The 26,304-nt window shown below is 39.1% G+C and overlaps 1 protein-coding gene across 2 annotated transcripts in view; it reads left to right on the top strand.

Annotated features, from left to right (window-relative positions):
* Positions 1–26,304, top strand: part of P4HA3 (prolyl 4-hydroxylase subunit alpha 3) — a 1,158,229-nt gene that overhangs the window by 59,766 nt on the left and 1,072,159 nt on the right. The window lies entirely within an intron of this gene.

The raw sequence follows: 26,304 nt of genomic DNA, 5'->3' as shown, positions 1-26,304 counted from the left end.
GTGTGTGTGTGTGTGTGTGTGTGTGTGTGTGTGTGTGTGTGTGTGTGTGAGTGTGTATGTGTGTGAGTGTGTATGTGTGTGTGTGTCTGTGTGTGTGTGCATGTGTCTGCATGTATGGATGTGTGTGTGTGAATGTGTGGGTATGGTTGTTGTCTGTCTGCATGTGTGTGTCTGTATGTGTGCGTGTGTGCGTGTGCGCGTGTGTGTGTGTGTGTGTGTGTGTGTGTGTGTGTGTGTTTGTAGGGAGCTTGCAAGTAATACGTAGAAGCTAGGCACTGACTTCTTCCCCCATTGGAGTGTCATTGGATTGTATGTGCTCCTTTGTGCAGGATTTACAATTGTTTTTGTGTCTAGCATTCTGGGACCTGCATAAAGATACATAAAAACTAAATGTAACACAGCTATAAGACCCTTAAACAAAAGACAGAGCAGATACTGAGTGCCAAAGTGGTTCTCTTTTTAGATACTGTGTTTCTGTATCCTTTCTAACAACACAAGACACTGTATTTCCTTTTAACTCTGGTGTTTGTACAGCTGTCTAAACTAATGACTGTTTGTCCTAGTGCTACTACCTCAAAACACATGCCTTGGGGTACAATACTGAGCAACCCTGTGATGTGATGCTAAGGGAGAAATGATGGAGAGGTGCAATAAATGTAAGTTTGATTGTTCTTACATTTCTTTAGTCCATGTTACTAGTTTGGATAGGATAATAAGCAGACGTATTGTTTGCAACCAGTATGTGTTGTTTTTATAGATGACTTACTTCTCTGCAAATTAGATAACTAGTGAAAACCTCCAAAGCCAATTGTGAGTTGAAACTAGCCTCTGAAAAAAGAGAAACTACAAGTCCTTCTTCAGTTATGTTAGGAACCTCCATGGCAAAGCCCAAGTTTGTTTCAAATTAGTACTTAATGATACCGCTTACACGGATCCTGCTGACTTAGCCAACCTGCTAGCCGATAGGTTCAGCGGAGACTTCACTCCCTTATTGCCCCCCAAAGACCCAGTTGACATCCCCGGTACTTGTCCCACACCTCACATCTCCATAGATCAAGTGTTAAAGGCCCTATCTAAGGCAAAGAACACAACTTCCATGGGCCTGATAGTATCCCAGACTGTATTCTGCACCATCTCCAGCAAGAGCAGCTTCGCCATTGAGCACCCTATTCAACCATAGCCTAAGTACAGGCTTCATTCCAGCAGAGTGGAGAACCACCATTGTCATCCCCTTGAACAAAGGTGGTGCCACTACTGACCTGGGAAACTATCAGCCCATTAGCTTGACAAGTCTGATCTGTAAAGCCACAGAGTGTATTATTATGTATCTCATAAACAAGACATAGGCAATCACCAAGCACTTGACCCCACCCAATTCAGATTTGTCAGGGGCAGATCTTGCCTATTGAACCTAGTTGACTTCTTTGAGACTGTCACCAAGGCCCTAGATGAGGGAAAGTCAATACATACAGCTTACCTTGACCTGGCCAAGGCCTTTGATACAATCCCCCACTCAGGCATCATCAAAAAGCTAACAAAACTTGGTGTTAATTCCTAGCTCATCAGGTGGGTGGCCAGCTGGCTCACAGATAGGACCCACAAGGTCAAACTAAGTGCCACTACCTCCAACAGCAGACCTGCTACTAGTGGTGTTCTCCAGGCATCTGTCCTGGGACCCATTCTGTTTGGCATCTACTTCTAAGAGGTCTAGGCAAAGACAAAGGGCCGGTGGCTGACCAAGTTTATGGATGACTGTAAGTTAGATGCTGTCATTGACTCCCCAAATGATCTTAACATACTGCAAGAGAGTCTCACAGCTACAAATAACTGGTGCCAAAGTCATGGCCTCAAGTTAAATGCAAAAAAATGTATTGTCATACCATTCGGCAAAAACATGGCCCCTACTGATTACCACATCAATATCAACCCCCTAAGCACACAACCTGTGGTGAGAGACCTGGGTACTTAGGTTGACAACGATCTCACATTCGACCATCATGTGTCGGCAGTGGTCAGAATGCAGAATATATGTTTATGTATATATATATATATATATATATATATATATATATATATATACACAGCAACAACATATAATTTTTCGCATACTTTATTGAAACTATTGCAAGTATAGCAAACAGCACTCTAAGCAAAAACATGGATGCTACATAAATATGTGAAGATGCAAACATAATATAAATAGGATAAATACCCACAAGATGACTGATACCCTCACTGGGCATTCCGTTTGAAAATGTATGGAATGAATGGAAAACTGCCATCTTTCAGCATATTTCGTCTGTACACTCCTTCACCAGAGTGAATAAGGCAAAGCAAAGGATTGACTGCCTCCTTAAATGTTTGCCAAAAGGTCTGGTAAAACTGAGATCATAACTTTTAAAATCTAACATCTAAACATGCAAGCAATGCGGTGCTCAAGCATTTCTAGGATTTAAAATTAATGTACTAAACCAAATTCATTCTTCGAAACAATGTTTCCTTTTTCTGTTCCTCTGTGTATGAACTATGTAATTATTAGATATATATTTTAGTGTCACAGATGACATCACTTTAAATAACTGCTTCAAATGCTAATTACATGGCATTGCTCCAAGTTTTGAAGACTGTCTCATAAGTATCAATCTGACATGTTGTGGGCTATCCCCAAAGGCAGTGTAGCTGGAGTGACAGCACTAACAATTCATATTTTATTGATATGTTTCACAGCTGCAAGTGCTGAATACGATAATTGTAAAGCCTAAAACTTGTAATTACATCTCCTGAACCACCCCCTCATTCATCATTCTTTACAGTAGGAGCGTTTCCATCCTACTCATCTGTTCTGGTGAACGACTTTGTTAGTGGGGATACTGTCTGTACATTGTTGAGGGCAAGAAAAAAAAGAGTATGACTGTATCAGGCAGATGTCTTTACTAAGGCTGTGATAAATTTGACATGTAGCCTGATAGGCAGCATGTAACATATGTCAGTGTATGTTAGGTGTAACCAGTCAGGAGGAGAAGGAAACCACACTCACTACAATTCCAGTCTCACATAGACCTACCACGACAGCAAACCAAACACATAAACACACAAAAACATACTCGGAGGCTGTAAATAAAAATCTGTCTAAGCAGCAGAGACCTCCAAAGCACACACCCAAGCAACCGCTACCCCAAAACAAAACACGTGCAACACATAGCTCACAAAGCTAGTGTGCCGAACAGTCACAGCCCTTAAGGCTAAACAACACACCTGATACACTTGTAATAGGTGACTCTATCATCAGGCACACTGACGTCCCGCTCACCAGGCTGAACAAGGAGAAGGTCAAGGTGAGCTGCCTGTCGGGCGCCAGGATCCGCCACATAACACAAGCACTCAGGTCACTCCAAGGCAAGTACAAATATGACTCAGTCAGTGTCCATGCTGGTGAATGACCTGAGACGTACCTCCCTGGACTACATGAAAAGAGACATAGAGGAGCTCTCTGAGCATGTAGCCCAGGCCGGTATGACCCTGACCTTGAGTAGCATCTTACCCTCACCAAGAATGATGCCACAATATGAAGACAAGATGATCAATTTCAACAATCGGCTTAAGTAGCGGTGTCATTCAAAGGGGATCCAATGCCTGTCAGCCTGGGATGACATGCTCGACAAGCCACGATGCTTCGCTAGGGACGGCTTGCACCTGTCACTCCTGGGCTTTTGGATATTGGCAAAGGCTCTTGCTTCCTCCATAGTGCCTTTTTTAGGCAAGGCTCAAAAGACAAACCCACCTCCATAGGTATCACAAAGGATAAGAAACTAAGATTAATGCTACTCAATGCCAGAAGTCTAAACCTCAAGATGCATGCACTCAAAACTCTCCTTAACATGGAGAACATCGATATCTGTGCAGTAACAGAAACCTAGTTCAAGGCTCCCGAGAGCACACCAGCACTACCAGGTTATACCTTATAAAAGTGAGTAAAACTGCCTTCCAGTTTATAGCCTGCTACAGACCACCCTCCCAAACCCAGGAACCCCACTCAGCCTTCCTGAGAACACTGGAAAATATGAAGGTCTCTCCAAACACCATTATATTGGGCGACTTCAACTACCCAAACATAGACTGGGAGCATTACTCTAGCTCTAACACTCTAGCCCAAAGATTCCTAGAATTTATAAACTCAAATGCTATGGAACAACTTGTTACCACTCCTACAAGAGGGGAAAACATACTGGACCTGATCATCACCAACATGGGGACTCTATACTCCAGACCAGAAGTGTATCCCTCACTGGTAAGATCAGACCATAAACTAATCTCACTGGATATTCACATCCCGACCCCAACCCCTGCCCAGAAAACCACAGTGAAAAACTTATCTAAAGCAAATTTCACACTCCTCAAAACCAAGGTGGAATCCTTCAAAGCCCAAGAGCCTGTGGAAAATACGGCCCAGACTGCAGAATCCTTTATAAACGCATTCTATGAACACCTTCAGGAATGCATGGATCATGCAATCCCAAATAAAACCAAGATCCAATCCTCCAAAGGCAGACGTCCTGTCTGGTGGACCCCAGCCATAAACAAACTATACAATAGAAGGAGGAAGCTACTACATGATAGAGCAAAATCCCAAAAAGGGAAGGCATCTCTGATCAGAATTAGCAAAAAACTACAGGCACTCATAAAATCGTCTAAGGCCAGCTTCGAGAGAAAAATTGCACAGGACACTAAGGATAATCACAAGACTTTCTTTAGTTATGTTAGGAACCTGGGTGGGAATTCCCAGATATGCTCAGAATTAGTCCAAAATGACAAAAAATACATCAAACCCACAGACATTGCCAACATCCTAGCTGACAGGTTCAGCACAAACTCCCCCCCTCCCCACCAAAAGGGCAAATATCTATCCCAGCAGAGTGCTGCCCCCCTGGCATCTCAGATGCTCAGGTAAGAGCCGCCCTCTCCAAAGCAAAAAACACAGCATCAATGGGACCAGACGGTGTCCCGGGCTACGTCCTACATGAACTCCAAGAAAAGCTAAACCCAAACATAAAACTACTGTTCAATCTCAGTCTTACTACAGGATATGTACCCAAAGAGTGGCATACAGCAACAGGGGTCCCTCTCCACAAAGGTGGTGCCTCAACGGATCCTGGAAACTATTGCCCCGTAAGCCTGACTAGCTTGGTCTCAAAGCTATGGAAAGGATCATCATGGACCTCATAAATAAAGATATTGGGGACCTACAGACACTGGATCCTACCCAGTTCGGCTTTGTTAAGGGCAGATCCTGCCTCTTAAACCTGGTCGATTTCTTTGAAACAGTCACCAAGGCCATTGACAAGGGGAAGGTGGTCCACACAGCCTACCTGGACGTCACAAAAGCCTTCGATACAATACCCCACTCGGGCATCATAGATAAGCTCACCAGCTTAAATATAAACTTGTATGTCACTAGATGGGTTGCAAACTGGCTCAAGGACAGAACCCACATGGTTAGAATTGCTGGAGCCATGTCAGACTTCAAACCAGTTACAAGTGGCATTCCACAAGGCTCAGTCCTGGGACCTCTCTTGTTCGGTATATATTTCTCGGAGGTACAGGCCAACACGGAAGGACTGTGGCTGACTAAGTTCGCAGATGACTGCAAACTGGGTGCCATGATCGACTCTCCAGCTGACACAACCATCCTCCAAAAGGGCCTCATAGAAACAGACAACTGGTGCCAGAGCCATGGCCTCAAGCTAAACGCCAAAAAGTGTATAGTCATCCCCTTTGGCAAAAACAAAGTGCCCACAAATTACCACATAGGTGGTAATCCATTAAGTGCAGAAGAAGTAATTAGGGACCTGGGGACCCAAGTTGATAGCAATCTCTCATTTGACAACCACGTTGCCAAAGTGGTTAGAAAAACATTTTATATAGCCCACCTAATCATGAAGGGATTCACATCTAGATCAGGGGAGGTCATCGTGCCTCTTTACTCATCCCTCATCAGGCCTATAATTGAGTACAATGCCCCTTTTGGGATGTACCTTACCAGACACCTGCAGCAACTGGAAAGACCCCAAAAGTACCTCACCAAGGGCTCAAACAGGTGCCATATGCTGCCCGGTTAAAGAAACTCCAGCTCTACTCAGTGGCATACTGCCTGTTCAGAGGCGATCTGTGCCTGACATATAAAGCCATGTCCAACCCGGAATTAATGGACATGCTGCACCTCAGAACATCCAAATCCCATCGAGCTATGTGCTCGAGAGACTTGAACCTCAGCACTGAAATAAATAGGACATGCTAGAGGGACAGATTCATAACCCAGAGGCTCCCTTCACTCTGGAATAAAATCCCAGTCCAGGTTAGGCAGAGTCCCTCATTGACTCTCTTCAAGAGGAATCTTGATGAGTGGATGGGAGATCATAGGTTTACCCCGGGTATCACTTCTGTGTCACTGTTAGACAGAGGCACAGTATACTAACCTCGAAAAAGGGCATAGCAAAATTAATTTAAAATGGGTGGCGAAAGCCAAACACACTCTGGCTAGGCTTATATATGCCCTAGGGCAGATAGCCTAGTATGAACCTTTGAACCTATGGATGTGGTTAGATGTAGCCAGATAGGGTGCATGTAACATATGTGAGTGTAGGTTAGGTGAATGTGGTTTCAGGAGACGGTCCCTGTTTTTGTCCTGCAAAAAAAATGAAAAAATTGGAAATATCCTGAGATTTTAGGACAAACATATTCCATAAGCTTTCTTTAATAGTTGCATAAAACAGTTATTTTGTGTCTGAAACACTGAAATGTTATATGGAATAGCATAAGTAACCCACATGCTACAAGAATAAGATTTTATTATGGTACAGAAGTGAAGTTCTGTCCTATGCAATGACTGTGAATATGTTTTGTCCTCCAAAATCTCACCTTTCTACAAAAAAAAAAAAAGTCACACTTTGGGCATCCGAAAAGGTGGCATCCCTAGATGTCATTAGAATGGCCATAGCCAGATAGGCAGCTTGTAACATATGTGAGTGTAGGTTAGGTGGATGTGGTTAGAATGGACAACCATGATGCACTGTCTCAGCCAGTTACATATCTGCTGTGAGAATAAAGATATAGTTGGAAAGACTGCAGTCTGATTCTTTAAACCTATATTTAGAACAAGATGTTTCTGGTAGGAATTATATATGGGAAACTCCAGTTTTAATGTTAGATCCACTCTGAATCTGAAGTCATTTATCTAGAATTGCTGTGGGGGTAAACTGTCTTTACTGCATTTATATTTATAGTTAAATGCTAACAGTCAGTTTCAGCTGTCCGCTAACTCTTAGCTTTCTCTGTCATAACATTAGGAAAGTTTCATAATGCAGGTTATTAGGGTAAAGACACCTGAGGTGAAAAACTTCATATCCTGTAAAATGCTGTTGACAAAAAAACAGAAGAATCCAAGGAACAAAATGCCCACAAAATAATGAGAGTTATGTTTAAAAAATGCCCATAGCAAATCAGTCAAGAATTAATAATAAATATGGTTCAGGTTTTGCTTTGCTTAAGCCAGTATAATCATTGTTATGTATTTTAGTTTATAACTAAACCTGCTGGCATTATACCAATTTGACTGTACATGTGGTTCACAAAGTCTGCAGAACCTCTGGCTGTTTTTGTTCCAGCAGTGCACGTCCCTCATGTCAGTGATGTAAGCAGGTTTGTACTCTGTCAGCCACCTCTCTGTGCTTCTGTCTGCATTTCAGTTCTGCAAACACTTGCAAAGTGGGATGAGCTGAACTAATCATTTTACCAGCCCATGTGCTCACAATCTCTGGGCGTTTTTCTGCCTTCAGTTTATGCATTTAATTTGTCTCGGATCTAAAATAAAAATTTTCTGTCTAGACTTTACCCATACAGAACCACAAATTTATCAGTGGTGTACGCTACTTTCTTGGCACCAGTTTTTACTTGCAGCTTTAAGAATAAATTATCAATACTTCTTAAAACCTCCCCCTGAAATCACAGTGTGATACATTTGTAGTTTAGTGGCATCATGTCTCCATGTATCACTTTCATGAGATAAAAAGGCTGTTATTTAATAAGCAACATGCCAAATGTATGACGTAATTAAACTATAGAATGCAGTTGCCTTATGAAGATGAGGGGATTGCCTGTTTAGTATCTAAGTTATAAACAGTCCTAAAAGTTAATCTGTTTTTTTTTTTAGTGTTGTAATCTTCTACTTCCAACACAGTCTTAGTAATATAGAACTGTATTGTTAATTATTAAAGAGCAGCAGGAGTAGTAACCCCTTCCCAAAGATAACATTTCCTGAAAAAATAAGACTCATTTAAGTTACATGTATGGAGCCTGTTATATTTCCATTTGTTCTCTGGACTAGAGCTGTGATTGATTTAACATGTTGTATGTCCTGGTTTTCAGATACCTGTTTATTAAAGAAATTCAGATGAGGATGTTAAGTATTACATTGTTAACTATATCAGCTCAGAGTATGTCAGTAAAGTGCAGTTATTACTTTTGAATAATAAAAAAATAATTCTAAACAAATACTTGTCGTAGCTTGAGTAATGACTATTTTCATATTTAGAAGGAAGGGTATACCTCAAACTCTTAGAGCAAGAAATCGGGACAAGGCCATAAATAATAGGGGACAAAGGCCCAAAAATATGGGCAATTTTTAAATATTGCTCTTACAAAGTTAGAAAGTAAACAGAATAATACGTTTTGCATTAGCATGAATTTTCTGAAGGGTATGAAGTCTGAAACTCAAATGTCTGTCATTATTTTCTGACATAAATCTTCAATGATATGCCAATGATTTGCAAGAAAACCCCAATTTTATGAAAAACAGACCAAAAATATGAGGCAAAAATCTGGACATTCTGTGAAAATCTCTACAGCTGAGAGGTATGTATATGGATGCTGTCAGATTTAGAGTTACTTATCTGGAGAGCCTTCATAGTCATAAACCTGCATTCTCAGAATTCACTCAGGGACCACAAGTTGGGATCATTTTTCAATATTTTTTGCAGATCAACAACATCACTATGGCAGCCTATCTCATAAAAAAATAACGTGCAGTCTGTACTAGTTCTTGAAATACTTTTACTATTAAGGTAAAAAAATGCACTGGGCTAGAATTTAAACAAAGACAGCTATCAAATTCATGAGCTACAGTCAATATTTCTGGCTTGTTATTCTGAAATGGAAATCATAGTTTGTCACAATGTGTAAGACAGTATTTGCTGATAATGGGATAAAACATATCTGTGTTTTTTCATTTTTTTACTGTAGAAGATGTTAGGAAATCATTCTCATCTCTACCCGGTTTTGTAGAAATTTAGGTCACTACAGATACCAAAGGAAACTAAATCCTTGTTTCACTTTTGTCAAAAAATTAAGGAATAATATCTCACTGCACTGAGCACATCCGTAATAATATTACACATTCAAATCTCAAGGATATTACCAATATATTACCATAAAAAATATTGCTAGCTTTACCCCACCTACCTGGTTGCCCCCACTATCCCTGAAAATGTAGTTTCCTTTGAGATCAAACATGTCTTAGAATATGTCAAAGGTTAAAAATAATATTCTATGTGTCCAAATAACATACCTGACTTCATTCTCATCAGAATGTAAACAACTTAGAACAGAACATGGCTGGGTCTTGAAAATACGTGTAGACTTTAATAAAACACTTTAACAAAAAAACAATAAAATAAAATTAAACAGGCTGTGAAATATAATGTTGGTTAGCGCTTTCACATCAAGTTAAGATGCATAAAGCCGTGTTCTGTTCTGCTTCGTTTACATTTGGATTTTATCGTTTGGAGCTAAGAATTGGTTAACCCACTGCAGACATTGTTTTGGACGTTTGTTCTCATCAAGCTAAGTATACATTATCAGTCTCCACTTAAACAGTTCAGCTTCTACCCATCAGTAGAGTTTGTGCCTGATACTTGGAGAAGACCCTCTGTGACTTCCCTACACAAGGATGCAATTGCAGACCTGTCAGTCTCATCGGCCTTAAATGGAAAGGCATGGGACATCATAGCAGATTTAATTTTATGCAGACATAGGCAACTTAACCGATTTAGATCTCACTCAGTTTGGATTTATGAAGGGTCTCCTAAACCTAGTAAACATTTTTTCTAAAAAGTCTACAGAGGCTATAGATAGTGGTCACTCCATGCATATTGCTTAAATTAACCTGGCTAAGGCTTTTGACACTAACCCCCATGCTGGTATTATTGAAAAATTAGACTAACGTAATATAAACCCATACATTGTTATATGGACTGCAGATCCCAGGTTGTGAACTTGCTGGTACCCTCTCTGAACATAACATTAACTAGTGCGGTACCATGGGGGTCATTGTTGAAACTTTTCCTAGTTGGTATTTATTTTGCAGACATTGAAGCCAATCCCTCATATGTGCAGTTGACCAACTTTAATAATGACAGCAGTCTGGGTTGGATTATGCATATAACTGGGGTACAGAAAATGCAGAAAAGTACAACACAGTGGCATTCAGCAAAAAGCTGCTCCCACCACATATGTTATAAATGGTACTCTTCTTCTAACAGATGGGGTCATAAGAGACCTGGTTACTTATGTGGGCAACTTTGTCTCATTTGATTATCATGTTTCCACCATAGAACTAACAAAAATGTGTGAAACCATAGTCAGAAAATCCTTCTATTTGTCTCAGTTAATTGTCAAAAGAATATCTTGAAAATACTAAGAAATCACCTTACCGCAGTACTCTTCCCTGATCAGACCCATCATAGAAAGCAAAGTCCCTGTTTTTATGTGCAAATCCAAGAATATCATCCATCTAGAAAGGCCCTAATGATTTTTACCCAAGAAAATTAAATCCTTTAACTATCCCAATAGATTAGTACAACATTCCTTACACTTAAGACGCGTACCAGCTGCTCCAAAGTGACATACGTCTCACTTTTCAAGCCTTGAAAGGCCGAGTCCTGTGTGATCTCCTATGTTGTCACAAAAACAGCTGCTTTACAAACACACAAACTGGGGACATAAATCTAAATCAGCACATAAAGAAGACTTTCTGGAGGGATCTGTTCCTAACGCAACATATTCTCTGCCTGTGGAATACGTTACCATGAAGAGTCAGGAAAATATTACTTTGGCTACCTTTAAGACTAGTCTTAATGACTGGATGGCTAGGCATACATTTACCCCAGGGTTATTATGAGCTGCCCTGCTCGACTTGGGAAGTAAGAGCACTATTAAATGCTTGAGAAGGGTGTCAGCAGAAGTGTAGCTGGTTCAACCAGCATCTTGAGCTTGTACTGTGAACCAGCATCCCAACCCCTCACCTCTTCCACTAAAGAAAAAATAAATAAATAAAAATTCCTTCTACTGTCATATCAGCCAAGTGGCCAGATGCATGACATGCCCCCCTCACCACAGCCGTTTAGGTCTTGTTTCCATGCCCTGCCTTCAGCCCCAGCCATTCAGGTCCTGTTTCTGTGCCCTGCTCCCACCCTCCAGCATATTTTATTTAAAAGCAATAATAATTTCTTCTTTTAAATTGTTGCAAACTGTTTACTACAAATGTGACAAACAGTTGCTACATTTTATACCCTGCCTGCATGAATCACTACAGTGCTCATGTTTTAGTTTAAAAAAATATTTTAAGCTGTAGCAAACTACTTGCTACAAATGCAACAAACCATTGCTTCAGTTTATACCCTGCCTGCACAGAGAGCTACCACACTCAGGTTTGCTACACTTTAGACCACACATGGAGCACTACAGCTCTCAGGTTTGACTGCAATTGCATTACAGAGAGGTGGGGATTGGTTGATCACATCCCCTCTCAACCTGCCCTAGCTATGCTTCTGGCTGACCAGAACTTTTAAGTTTGTCTGCTTAAAGGTGTATATGGTTAGGCAACGTATGATTCTTGTGACTGCTTGCCTGGCATCATTCTTATGTTTCTATTTTGCCTCACATGTTAGCCTTGTTTCCTCATACAATTTTGATGTTCTGGTAAATAACTGAGGATTACAAGGAGTCATTAATACCAAATATTAGTTTCATACTTTTTATTCTTAAGAATTACAGCAATATTTAATTATTGTTCCTGATTTTAGGTCTTTGTTCACTCCCACCTATTATTTTTTTGTTTTTTCCAGAATTCTTAAGGAAATAAATTGAGAGTTATGCCTATTATTGTGTTTATATGCTACAGTAAGTATATGGGTGAAGTGAGAATTAAGGGTAGTAATCTGGAGGACCACCAAATTCAAAAACCTGCATTTTCAGAATTCACTGAGGGACCACAAGTTCATAGGTTCATAGGTAAGTACTAGGCTATCTGCCCGAGGGCATCTATAAGCCTAGCCAGAATGTGTTGGCTTTCACCACCCCCTTAGAGTAGTTCCCTGTGCCTCTGTCCAGCAGAGCCATTAGTTGGGGTTGTTTTTCAGTGTTTTTCCAGAAACATTTCTTATTGTGAAAGAATAAATAGAATTTAAAGATGGATAACTATTACATTTATGAAATTCAGTCAAAATATTTCTAGACTGTTTTTATGGAGCAATATTTGCTGCTGATGAAATAAAAGCAGATAATCTAGGACTTTTCCTCTTTAATGGCAGAAAATGTTTGAGACCACTTTTTTTACTTACTGCTTAAGCAGGTAAAGATCCAAAGCACAAGCTTATTTCCAGGCTCAGTCAGGGAGCTCTTTCTGATTATGAGACTTGTTCAGAGTCACACTGGGCAAATGCAGACTGGGGAATCAAACCCTGGGCTACAGGGTGAAGCTTATTAGCATCTCAGTTACTTGGTAACTATTTGAAATGTTGGGACTTACTAGATCGAGTACCAAAGCATGGGGACTGAATAGCCAAAAAAATAGACTGACATATAATTCCAAGATGGCTATTTGTTGGAATATTTTCTCTGAGGTATGGCAACCTTGAAATTTGTATCTATATTAGATATGAGAAAACCATTTTCACTGAATGTCTTTTTGCCGAATGCTAATTGTCATAATCTGACTCCGTGGAAAGGCTGTTTCAGCAAATATTTTCCTTAGGGAGAAAAACACTTGCCCATCATCGGGAATTTGCCCTTTTCCCCCACTGTAGTGTGATCTTGGAGTTGGTACATTTAGTTAGGGGGGTGCGGGGGGTGAAGACCCACTTTGGAGGGTTTTAAATTTTGTGAAGTTTTACACTGGCCCAGTGCTTTTCCCCCTAGGAAAAAATTCACTGAAATGGCCATTCGACGGAGTCAGATTTTGACAGTTAGTGTTCTACATAGAGCCATTCACTGAAAAGAGTTTTTGCACATCTAATATAGACCCTTGGAATTTGTATATGTAAGTTCAGGTAGTACATCAGGGGCTGCAGAGGGGGTCTGGATTTTTGGTCTTTTTTTTCAGTAGGTTGGCACTTGACATTCAGAGAGACAGAATTTCAAGAGGGAGCCTTTGTATTTGCTTAATCCTCTGTGCTAATATCATGTTATATCATAAAGAAGAGCAAAGCATACTTTAGTTCTTTCTTGAAAAATGAATTTGTTCAGAACTGAAGAAATACAAGAGACTTCTGAAATGACATCATATTCTTGGAAATTTTTGAACTTATTTGTGTTGTATGTGGTACAGTAGTGAAACAATTAACTTTATTGCTTCATGATGGATGATTCTCTAGTTTGGTTCCTGGTTGGGGTACCTTCTGTATGGAGTATGCTTATCCTCCATGTGTCTGCACAGGTTTTCACTGAAGTCTCCAGGTTCTTCCTGTATCCCAAAGATCTGCCAATAGAGGAATTAGCAATCCTCTGAACTGCCTTTAGTTGTGCATCTGTGTGTATCTGTGTGTTTACGAGCACATGCGTGACCATGTGTGTGTGTGTCTCTGTATATGCATACATGTGTGTAGCAAGAGCTGTCATAGGCAGGTGCTTTGTCCAGGATTTGTTCTCTGTGCTGAGCTTGTTGGATCAGACTTTAACTCCTCTGTGACCAAGAATGGAATAAAGGGCGTATCACACAGTGCATGAATGTTTCTGCTGTGAGCACACTGTCATTATATTAGCAGGTACGAGGATTAAATGTTACATTCTTACAATAGACTGTAGCATTATAACATGGATTTTATCAGCTTTATTCTAGTTCTCAAAGGGAACCCAGAAAGCTTGAGTCAGTCAGGTCTGGTATCATACCTGTGACCCAGAGGGTGACGGGACTTACAAGAAGCAGAGTACACATCAGTAGTCTGGATAAAAGTCTAGGAGACTGTCTCCCTCTGTTGCCCTCTCTGCGGGAGGAATAAAGATATCTTGTTGAAGGTTTGAGTCGTTCATTCAGTTAAGTACATAGATGGATGAGTGTTCTTGTTTTTGTTCTAAAGAAAATCATTTTTTTTCTAGGATAAGAAGCAGGGACATGATGCTATGCTCTTATACCAAGTTTTTACATAATTTATTTGCAAACTAGGCAAGTGAAGTGGTTGTTATCAGACCCTTTTCTGCAACTTCCTGAGAAACAAAGCCAAGGGTGAATGCAACATAGATATGGGCAGTTTAAGTCACTAATTACCCATCATGATTTAGGGAGATGGGGGAAGCCAGACTACCTGTAGAAATCCCATGCCGACATGAGAAAGACATACAAAATTCTGCACAAATTACAAACAGAAGTCAGAACTGAGCAATTAACAAACTATTTTCATATGTAACCTACTCGGTAAGAAATGCAAATATACTTACTATATGTAGTTATGACCTATGTTATCCACAATGTGAAATATAAATAAAACTTGCCTTACACAGAGTACCAATAAAACTTGTAAGTTTTTAAGCCCAGACAGAAAGACAAGGAGCATTTTAAGTGCTGCTCCTGTGTAATTTATAATCTTCTGACACATTTTGTTAAACATTTCTAAACAATGTATATCTTAACATTTATTCATGATGTATTAGTGACACTGGTACAACTGCCAGTTTACAGAGAGGATTAAGGCTGTGAGCTGTAGTTCCTCTGGTACAGGGTTTGATTCCCTTCACCCCTGTTTCCCCACTCTGTGACCTTGAACAAGTTACTTAATCAGATTATTGCTCATGGGTTGCCTTAAAATGGGACTGTGCATCCAGTGGGTCTGCCTGGTTCATAAATGGGCATTTATTTATTTATTTATTTATTTCAGTGTCAAAAAGAAACCCCATGTACTGTAGGTTAAGGCTCATATTTTTGGCCAGTGGATGAAAGTTGTTCATCATCCTCAGTTACCAAATATAATACAATTGTCATCCTGGTTCCATGGCACAGAGAGACTTAGCCATGACTGCAACTCAACTAACCAAGTTTGATGACCAGCCAGGCAGACAGGAGGAGGAGGAGGAGGAGGAGTGAGGGGGCATAGCCGACTTACTTCTCCCAGGGATGAGGGTGGAGTCTGCATAAATTCAGAGGCAGAAAGGCCAGTGTGATCTCTTTGGTTGAAACCAGAGACCACCATTTATGCCACAGGGGGGGAAAGGGCAGTGCTTTTTGAAGGGCATCCTCCACATTTTGCCTATTACATGCCCCCTTCCCAGCACCTCACTTTGTGTGTCTATGTTAGGGCCAGCAGCCATCCCAGCACCTCTCTGAGTCTGCATATGTTAGTGCCAGATGCCTTCCCAGTACCTTAGTGAGTCTGCATATGTTAGTGCCAGATGCCTTCCCAGCACCTTGCTGAGTCTGTGTATGTTAGGAACAGCCGCCATCCCAGCACCTCACTGAGTCTGCATATGTTAGTGCCAGATGCCTTCCCAGCACCTTAGTGAGTCTGCATATGTTAGGGCCAGATGCCTTCCCAGCACCTCGTTGAGTCTACATATGTTAGGGCCAGCATCATTCCCAGCACGTCACTGAGTCTGCATATGTTAGCACCAGATGCCTTCCCAGCACCTCACTGAGTTTGTGTATATTATGGCGAGCAAAAAGAAACAGAAACTTTCAAGGCACTTCAATTGGTGCTTGGATGATGACACCTCTCAATTGGCTCTTGATGAGTGAAGGCAAAGGTATGATGATTGGTAGGCAGTGTGGGGCAAAAAAAAAAAAAATAATAATAATAATAACTCAATAAATATAAAAATAGATAAATATATAGATAGATGAACTCCAGGTCTTTGTGTTAGAGAAGTTATGATTTCCTACTGCGTATACACTCATCTGCAAGACTGCCATACTTTCCTTCCTGAACAAACATCTTAGGTTTTACATTCATGGTTTTCTGTCCCTTGGCTGTACCTCTGGTAATTTTCATGCATGTTGCAGTAGGAAGAATAACTGAAAAAGTGTTTCTAATAGCTTGGTCTTAGGTCCTTAGTGTTGAGTGTGCATATAATCAATATTCCTATTTATTTGTAATGGATAATTGGTTGTGTTAGACCTAGAAAGCTCAATCCTTATAATTGTGAAAACATCACACCCTCTGCCTATATCTTTTCCATGTTTTTTCAAAGATGAGATGGAGAAAGCTAAGTCATAACATACAGAAAAATGTTTGCAAAAGCAGCACCTGTACATGATGTGTAAATTAGTGGTGAACAAAGTAAACTTCATTGCAGGCCTAAGCAGTCTGTAAAATTTTAAATGGCATTTTATTATAAGGTTGTTTATAAATAAGAATATATCCATAGTTTAAATGTTATTCATCCATTGGAACAGAGAAAGACGAAGCTATGCAATAGCCATGTTAGTCTCTCACCACATGAGAGAAAGAAGAACAGGTACAATTTCTTGCTGAGTGGAGAAAAACATTTTATTGTTTTGAACCAACCAAATACATTTAGTGAGAATATTCTGGAAGCATGGTACAATACATGCCTGCCATGGGAAAGTGAAGGGAAGGAGGTGTGCAAGAAATAGACCAGGAAGAAACGATGGTGGGGGGGGGGGGGAGCAGACCTCTCAAGTGTACCTATTTTCAGGCCTGATTTACCCCTCCACGAAATCCTCCCCCTTCCCCCACAATACACATGATTTTGAAGCTGTTAGTACACAGGAAACTGGGCTACTTTGCCAGTATATTGGTGGAACCAATAATATAATGAGGAGCCACATTGTTACATATTTTGGAATCATTTTTGTTACTTTCCTTTTACATGTATTTCTGTGTGATATCCTACAATCCTACTGGAAGTGAGATAATGCCTGTGCTTTCAGTATACATTTTATGTTGATTATCTATATTATTTTGATTGCTGCACCTACTTTTCCAAAGCCTTTATACCTATTTTCAATGTCTGCATGTTGAGGTACAGGAAGGAATGTGGGTGATGCTTTGCATTAGCTGCTTACAGAGATCAGGTAGAGCTGAAGCAGGCAGAGAGAAGGGAGTAATCGAAGAAAAATAAAGGGAGGAATCTGAAGTATGTCCTGATTACTGTCTCAAACACAGTGATCTACAGTTCTGCTCTGTAACTGGTCTGTGGTTAAGTAAGGGATTTGGTATAGTATATGTCACAATTACATCACCATATACAGCGTTCCTTAGTTCTGCTATGTAATTATTATGTCATTAGGTAGTAATGATGTGTTACTCACGACACCTTACACAGCTTCACCCTAAGTCCTGCTCTGTAATTGTTGTGTTTTTGTGTAAGGGCTCTAATACATGGTGTGATTACTCTGACATGCACAGGGATCCTCAGTTCTGGCATGTAATTATGTCCTTATGCAGGAACACTGATAAATTACCTTATTACCACACTCTCAAACAGATCTTCACTTCTGATGTATAATTACTGTTGTGTTATTGGGAGAGATAATAATTACCAGACTATTGGCAGGGATCCAATGTTCACTGTATAATTATTGGCATGTGATTATGCAAGGATATTGATTTCTGTACGATAGGCAGGGATCTTTTGTTCTGCTGTGTAATTATTGTTGTGTTATTACATAGGGATATTGATTATTGTACCATAGGCAGGGATCCTTTGTTCACTGTGTAATTATTGGTGTGTGATTATGCAGGGATATTGATTGCTGTACTATAGGCAGGGCTCTTTTGTTCTACTCTGTAATTACTGTTGTCTTATTACATAGGGATATTGATTATTGTACCATAGGCAGGAATCCTTTCCTCCACTCTACGATTATTGGTGTGTTACTATACAGGAATCCTTTGATCCTCTGCATAAATATTATCATTTTATTAGGCAAGGATATTAATTGCTGTATTATCATGATTCCCTTATTCCACTGTGTTCCACTGTGCCCTTTTTAGTGCAGACAATATGTAAACTCACATTTTTAGATGTTACAAGGTGCTGCTGAAACCATGTGTATCACTGAGCTTGCAGCCAGTGCTACTGCAAAAGGAAAAGAACAAATCATGTGTTCATGTAGTTCAAGCTTGTTAGAGCAATTATATTTTGATAGGTGTGGCTTTCTTACCCATGAGCAGCTTGCCCTCCTTTGAAAAAGTAAGTATTTAAGCCTATTGTTACTGTTCCTTTCAGTGAAGACTGACCCATACTGGCAACCCAAGCTGCTAATCTAAAAACAATATCATATCTCCTATCAGTCATACATCCAACTGTCTTTCTTCCCATTCTGAACTCTAACAAAAGTATGTTCATGACATTTATAGCTGTTGACTGTTCTGTTACTTTTTTTCTGCGCTTACAACAGTAAAATTTACCCAGCAGTTGGTTGATGAAACTGATTATTTCTGACATTCAGGAAATACCTGGTTCACATCTGTCTTGCTGTGCTCACCATCGCTCCACTCAGAATTGCTCTGCTCCTCCAACCTACCCCAATTCTCACTCACCCCTCCACAACTACATTTATACCTACACGAGTCACTCCTATTACTACATAGACCCCCTAACCTTCCTGCTTGTATAACCACTCAAATTATTTAGTCATCCTTTTCATTTTACATCAGTTCCTATACTGCACTTTCTATACCTCAAGATTTACCTTGAAATCATCACTTCCTGTTACGTAATGAACATTATAACAAACTCTACCTTCCTCAATTTATCACCGACTTTCCATCTTCTAGAAATAACTATTAGTAATTTTCCATCCCTCAAATGAACATGTTTCTCATGTATCTATGTACCCTTCATCTTCTTTTATTGTCATACCTCACATGTTATATGACATGTATATCACTGTCACTCCTCACATGTTATATAACACATATATCACCATCACACCTCACATGCAATATAACACCTATCTCCCCAACTCTAAAATTCCCTACTCTTGCCTATTCTACACACATTATTGGTTAACCATACTCAGACAAAACTGCATCCATCTTATTTAACTTATTACCTTATCTCCTTTACAAATACAGATCTGTCTGCTTTACCACATACTCTTTCATGCTTAAATATAAGCCCAATAATAACTTGCCATTATGCCGTTTACTTTACTTACATTACCAAATTATTTCCCTATGTGGTAATGTGCACCCTAATCCCATCCCATATCCCTTATCTCTACCATTCCCCCTTAACTCTTTTACATCCATATCCCCATGAAACCTAAAAATATCCTCCATCAGTATCCAAAGTGTAGTTAGTGAAGTCACAGTATTCTACTCCCAGATCTCTCATTATTCTCCTGATATCATCATCTCATGGAAACCTGGCTTAAGCCACACATAACGACTCATAAATTCATCCTGCAGGATATAATATTATATGTGATGATAGATTAAACAAAGGAAGTTGGTCGTGTAGTCATGCTATTGACAAATCACCTTACTCTCTCTCCCTTATGCTTTGCCTCACCTACATTTCACTCTGCAGAGTTACTCATTTTTAACTAAAGAATCATTAAAATTTGTGTATCATTGCCCTGTATATCCCTCCAGGTAAAAAACATCCCTATCTTTTAAGACATGCTTAAATGGATATCAGATTCCATATCCTATGAAACTACAATCCTTAGTGATGTCAACATTGAATGGCAGCACCTTTCAACAGACTGTTCATGAAATGACATTAATCTATATGGATTTATACAACCCATAACCTCCTATACTCTCCCTAACAAAACCTTAAATTCTGGCTCCATTCTAGACTGGATCCTAGTTTCAAATCCTTAACAATACAACTCTCAAAGAATTCTCCCAGACTCACTCAGTGATCACTATCCCATTTATGTTCCAGAGATTAATAAATGTCAACTCCAAAGATCAACGTCTTAAGGAATGCCGTAACATTACCAACTTTAAACCTGACGTATTCAGCAATATGCTTCACTCCATTAACTGGTCCAGTCTTTACAGCTTACTTCTGGATGATGCTGTACTTAAATTCAATTAATTATCCTAAATAGCCTTGCCCCCATCTGAAGAAAATTTGTTCAATCCACTCAAACTGTCTTGCTATTTCATAGTAGGTGCACACTAATGCACAAGAGAGACAAAGCTCGGTGAAGCTGAAAAAAACAAATCTCTTGCCCATCTTTAAACATCTCTGTAACCTTGTTACAACTCAAGTCAATCCTCATTAAAAAACAGCTTTACTTAGATCTACAAATAAACCATACCCCCCCAAACTTTGAACCTTTTTTAACAAACTCTTACACCCTGGAAGTCCTCCTGCAATCAACTGCTGCCTAGATATCTCTGCCCCCACCCATGCCCAGATAGCTCTCCCATAAAAGCTGCTAATAAATTTAACTCCCATTTTATACACTTTATTGGTACCCCAACACAAAATCCCATACAAACTCACAACAGCTCTGATGAAATTCCCACTTCCAATAATTCTCTTCTCTCTTTAAAACTGTCTCTGCCTTACATATAAAACACCTACTCAGTAAGTGCAAGGCCTGCTCAACCTCCATAATATCAAATGCTTGTAGCTACTTCCTTTATCTTGATCAATAGAGCCACCAAACAATCACATGCCCCATCTCTTTGGAAAAAATTCTACATCATACCTCTTCACAAAGGTGGCAACTCCTCTGAAATAACAAACTTTAGGCCTATCTTACCCCTCTCTAAAATTCAAGAAAGGTGCATACATCATCAAATCTTCAAGAAAATTGTATTAACCTCTGCCCAACACAGTTTTCGCCCATACTTTAGCATAACAACTACTCTGGATGCTTTCTTATTTGACATCAAAGCTAGAGAAAACAATAACTTGGTCTCTTCCCTGTATTAGATCTCTCCAAAACGTTTGACACAGTCTCTCACTCCAAATTGCTCTCTAAAATGTCTAAATTGCTCTCTAAAATGTCTAAAATGTCTACACTTGGTCTGTGTAATACAACACACAGCTGGCTCGCTAGCTACCTTTCTCACAGTTAACAATCTGTAAAATGTCTCTCTACATACGTCTTCTTTTCTCCTAGTTAATACTGGTATGCCCAAGCCTCTATCCTTGGACCTCTTCACTTTAACATATTTATTAACATCTTACATACATCCGTACTGACAAAAAAACAAAACTAGTGAAAACAAAAAAGAGAGCGGATTTGTAGAACTAAACTCCTTTATTAGTAATGGCAAAAGGTAAGCCAACTTCTTCAGACCATCAAAAAACATACAAGATACAATCCCATGTGAAAAGGAATGCCCTTTATACACAGTGTTAGTCTAATCAAGCAATCAATTAATTAAGTAAAAAACAATCAACAATAAAAAATCACAAAAAAAATCACAAGTAACCATTTGTTTGCTGAACCAGAGATTTGTTTTACATAGGTTTTTCTAAAATCAGTAAACCTTAGACAATAAACTTTCTCAAGCCTAGTTTATCTCAATATTAAAAATACCAAATCACCCAGCCTTGTGATGGCAATATATTTACTTTAAAATTACAACATTTTTAAAACCATGTATATTAAAATATCCTAAATTGATCTATTTATTCAAAAAGGCCTGTAATGCTTATCTAGCTAAGGCTTTTATTTTTAGTAAACATTTAATAGATACATATTCATTTAAACCCGGCATAATATAAGCCATGGTACTGATCTGCCATGCCAATTCTATTTCCTCGAGTTTAAGTTGCCATGGACCACCCCTGCTGTTACGGTCTACTTTTTGCAAGACAGTAAAACTGAACTTATGCTCTGGGTGTTTTATTATATGCCTTGCTAGGGCATTTGTACTGATCTGCCTATCAATGCTATATTGATGCTCATATATCCTTTGCTTGAGCTTTCGTTCTGTTTTTCCAATGTCTACCCCAAATTTGATACGTCTTATCTCTGATGTTAACCTTGTTAGTCACTTTAATATGTTTACATTGGGCACATCTTCCACATTTAAACATACCAGTTTGGCCTCTTAAAGTTTTTTTCGGTCTCTCAACCAAATTTTTCAAATTGAGACCGCTTCTGTATGTTATAGCTGGTGTTGTGCCCAACATTTTGACTAATGCATTGTCCTGTTGTATTAAAGACCAATTTTTACATATAATCTCCCTAATGCTGCTTGCATCTAGGGAATAGGTTGTTAGAAAACTAGTTGCCCCAATCAATACCTTTTCTTTTCCCTGGGAATTGTTAATAACATTCCCCACTGGTGGGGTTGTGTAAACTTGTTTTTCTTGTACCAAAGGTTGAAAATACCCTATTGATCTTTTATTACGTACCTCTTCCATCACTTGATCGATTAAGGGTAAAGGATAAGCTTTTTTTAAGAACATTTCCTTGAGGAGATTACACTCCTCTAAGAAATCATCGAAATTGGATACCGTCCTCACTGCTCTTACTGCCTGTCCCTTAACCGCTGCCCTTTTCTGATGGAGGGGATGGCAACTTGTGAAATGTAAGAATGTATTAGAGTATGTGGGTTTTCGGTGGATGGTAGAACTAAATTGCCTATTGTTATTGTCTTTACTAAGGTGGATGTCCAAAACATTAACTTCATTTTGGCCTCCTTGGTATGTAAATTCCAAGAATGAAGTAAATGAAGTAATTTCAGTTATAAACACATTAATCATGTCCACCGGCCCCTTCCACAAGGAGAACATGTCATCCTGGTACCTTGTGTACCAGGCCACATGTTCTTTGTATGTTGTACAATTAAATAGGAAGGACCTTTCCCAATAGGCCAAGACACTGTTAGCAAAACTGCACCCACAAGGGGAGCCCATTGCAATGCCACTCTTTTGGAGGAACAATTTGTCTGAAAAAAGAATATAATTATTCTCCAGTATTATTTCAAGGAGAACTTCTATCAAATTAATTTGCTGATGTTCCATCCCTCTTATGTGAAGGAACTCTCTAACCCATTCGATTCCTATTCGGTGTGGAATGGCGGTATAGAGGTCCTTGATGTCGACTGTAAGGAAAATGTGATGTTCATTGAACTCTAGTGCATTAATATTTTCCAAAAAATGCCAAGAATCTCGACATACTTGTGTCTCTGACTTAACAAATGGTTTCAACTTGCAGTCAACAAACTTGTATCTTACATACATCCTCCCAACAGGGCTACCTCATCCAGTACGCCAATGACTCCACCCTCATCCGCTCATCAAACACTTCCCCATTTATATTCCACTGTTCAAAATGCCTTAGGCTCCATTAATCACTGGCTTTGTAAAAATGATCTCTTCCTGAATCCCAATAAAAGCAAGCTATAACAATTTTTCGCCAGATCTCTTAACATTTCTCAAAAACAGATTCAAAATAATTTCTGTCAATTACACAGATATAGAATCATATCTCATACCAAAGTTACTAGGCATTACAACTGGTGATCAGCTGCAATTTGATCTTCATATACAAACATACCTCTCGACTTCTTAGCACAATAAATCTGGACAAAGCCAAAATATAATGGTGTGACAAAGGCCCCAAAACAGGGCCATATTTAAAATACTGCTTTTGTGAACTTAGAAGGTTGTTAGAATAACATATTTTGTGTGAGCATGCATTTGCTGTGGGAATTGAAGTCTGAAACTCAAATGTCTGTCATTATTTAGTGAATTCAGTACTCAGTGATTTGCCAGAAAACCACAAATTTAATGAGGAACATACCAAAATTGAGTCAAAAATCTGGACATTATGGGAAAATCTGAACAGTTGAGAGGTATGTATACAAAATTGCTTATAAAACATTAAAAACTTGGTATACTCTACAGATAAAAAAAAAATCCTGACCAACTCCTCCTGGTAAACACAAACCTTCTATACCTTCTCTACTGCATGTCTCACCAGTTCTTACCAGTATTTAATATTTGGACGGCACAGTGGTGCAGCAGTAGCATTGTCCACAGTGGGTGCTCTGGTTTCCTGCCACATTACAAAGTCATGCATCTGGAGTGTTTCTCCCTGAGCCTCCGTTGAAAATTGGCTCATTCCAAGTCGGACTTTCCCAGTTAACAAATGTTAAATAAATAAATAAATCTCCTTCATCAGAAAACTAGAATTGGACTTTTCCGGTTAACAAATGTTAAATAAATAAATAAATAAATAAATAAATCTCATCAGAAAACTAGAACTATGCTATAACAAGGCAGCTAGATTTAAAATCCAATCTGTTATATAAAAATCATCACTAGTCTGCTCTGAAAATATTAAACTGGATTGAGTTGGCCAATTACCTCAATTACATTCATCTTCTACATGCCCACAAAATGACATATAATCCTTTCAAGCATCCCTCCATCAGTAATATTCTCAAACAGCAGCTTCCTAATCATTCACTTCGCTCATTTAAAAAACAGCTTCTTGATAGCCATAAACCTGAAAAAAAAACATAAGGCATAATTTATACTCCTTCATAGTAGCCAAAACTTGGTGCAGGACTCCTGTGGACATTAGATCAACACTTACAAGTGCCATTTTTTAAGCATATTACCTTCTCGTTGTCTATACTTGCCCATTTATTTCCCCCTTTCCATTCCTTCTCTTAGTCGGTCTCATTTTCCTTTATTTTCCACACTTCTTCCTCCTTGAATCTGCTCTGCACCCACAATATCTGTAACTGCTGTTGGCCCCTGGCCTTATTTCGGTCTTATTTCCTCCGATGTCGTCATCTTTACGTCTTTATCTTCTTGACCTCCATCTTTCTTTGACCGTTCCTATCCTATCATTTTCTTCTTACTGTCAGATTTCTGTTTCTGAACCTCCTCTACCTTGTTACTTCGTTCTCAATAATATTTAGTTATGTATAGATGATTGTATGCGTGTTTTTGCTTGTCTCTGATGTAATCATGCTTTTTTTCTTCTTCTATTTATCGTATTTGTATAATTTATTGTGACTGCTTTACTGCTTATATATTTCCAAGATTGTATCCATACACTTTACATTATGTCATATCGAGGTTTTCTCCCCAGGCCCCCACTAAAAATGGCACTTATGCCCAGGTGGATTTTCCCAGTAATAAGTTTCAAATAAATAAGTACATTAATAAAAACTAATTATTGGTTTGTTATTAGGCAGAGATATTGATTACCACACGATAGGCAGGGATCCAATGTTCCACTGTGTAATTATTGGTGAGTGATTATGTAGGGATAATGATTACTGCACCATAGGTAGGGATCCTTTGTTTCACAGTATAATTATTGGTATGTAATTACGTAGGGATATTGATTACTGTATCATAGGCAGGGAGCCTTTGTTCCATTAATTACTGGTGTGTTGTTATGCAAAATTATTGATTACTTCACTATAGGTGGGAATTCTTTGTTCTACTGTGCAATTATTGCTTGTTATTAGGCACAGATATTGATTACTGCCATAGTCAGGGATCCTTGGTCCTAGTGTTCAATCATCGATCTGTTATTAGTCAAGAGTATTGATTACTGCACCATAGGTAGGGATCCTTTAGTACACTGTGAAATTACAGCTGTGTTATTGGGCTTAAATATTGAATCCCTCACCATAGTCGGGAATCCTTTGTTCACTCTTCAATCACTGACATGTAATTAGTTGAGAGTATTAATTACCTCACCATAGGCAGGAATCCCTTGTTCCACTCTGTAATTATTGTCTGGCCATGCCGCAGTATCGATATGTCCTGATCGTAGCATCATTAGCAGTAATTACTCTGTTTTATTGCATAACTGCTGTGTAATATTAAACCAGTTCCTTGTTGCCAGCTGATTGGAGACATATTCAAGGGATAGTTTAATGATCTCTTTTGCTGGGAGTAGACACCAACAAGCTTTATGGTAGTTAGAGGAACTCTACACTATAGTTACAGGGTAATTTTACTTACTTTACATTTGTTTACTGGGAAAGTCTGACTGGGACAGAGCCCATTTTCAGTGGAGGCCAAGGGAGAAATACTCCAGGCACATCTTTGGAATGTGGGAGG

Source organism: Protopterus annectens, chromosome 5.part1 (assembly GCF_019279795.1).
Source record: "Protopterus annectens isolate FY-2018-M chromosome 5.part1, PAN1.0, whole genome shotgun sequence".
NCBI classification, from domain to species: domain Eukaryota; kingdom Metazoa; phylum Chordata; order Ceratodontiformes; family Protopteridae; genus Protopterus; species Protopterus annectens.
Note: the sequence above shows the minus strand (reverse complement) of the source record. Positions and strands in the feature narration are given on the sequence as shown.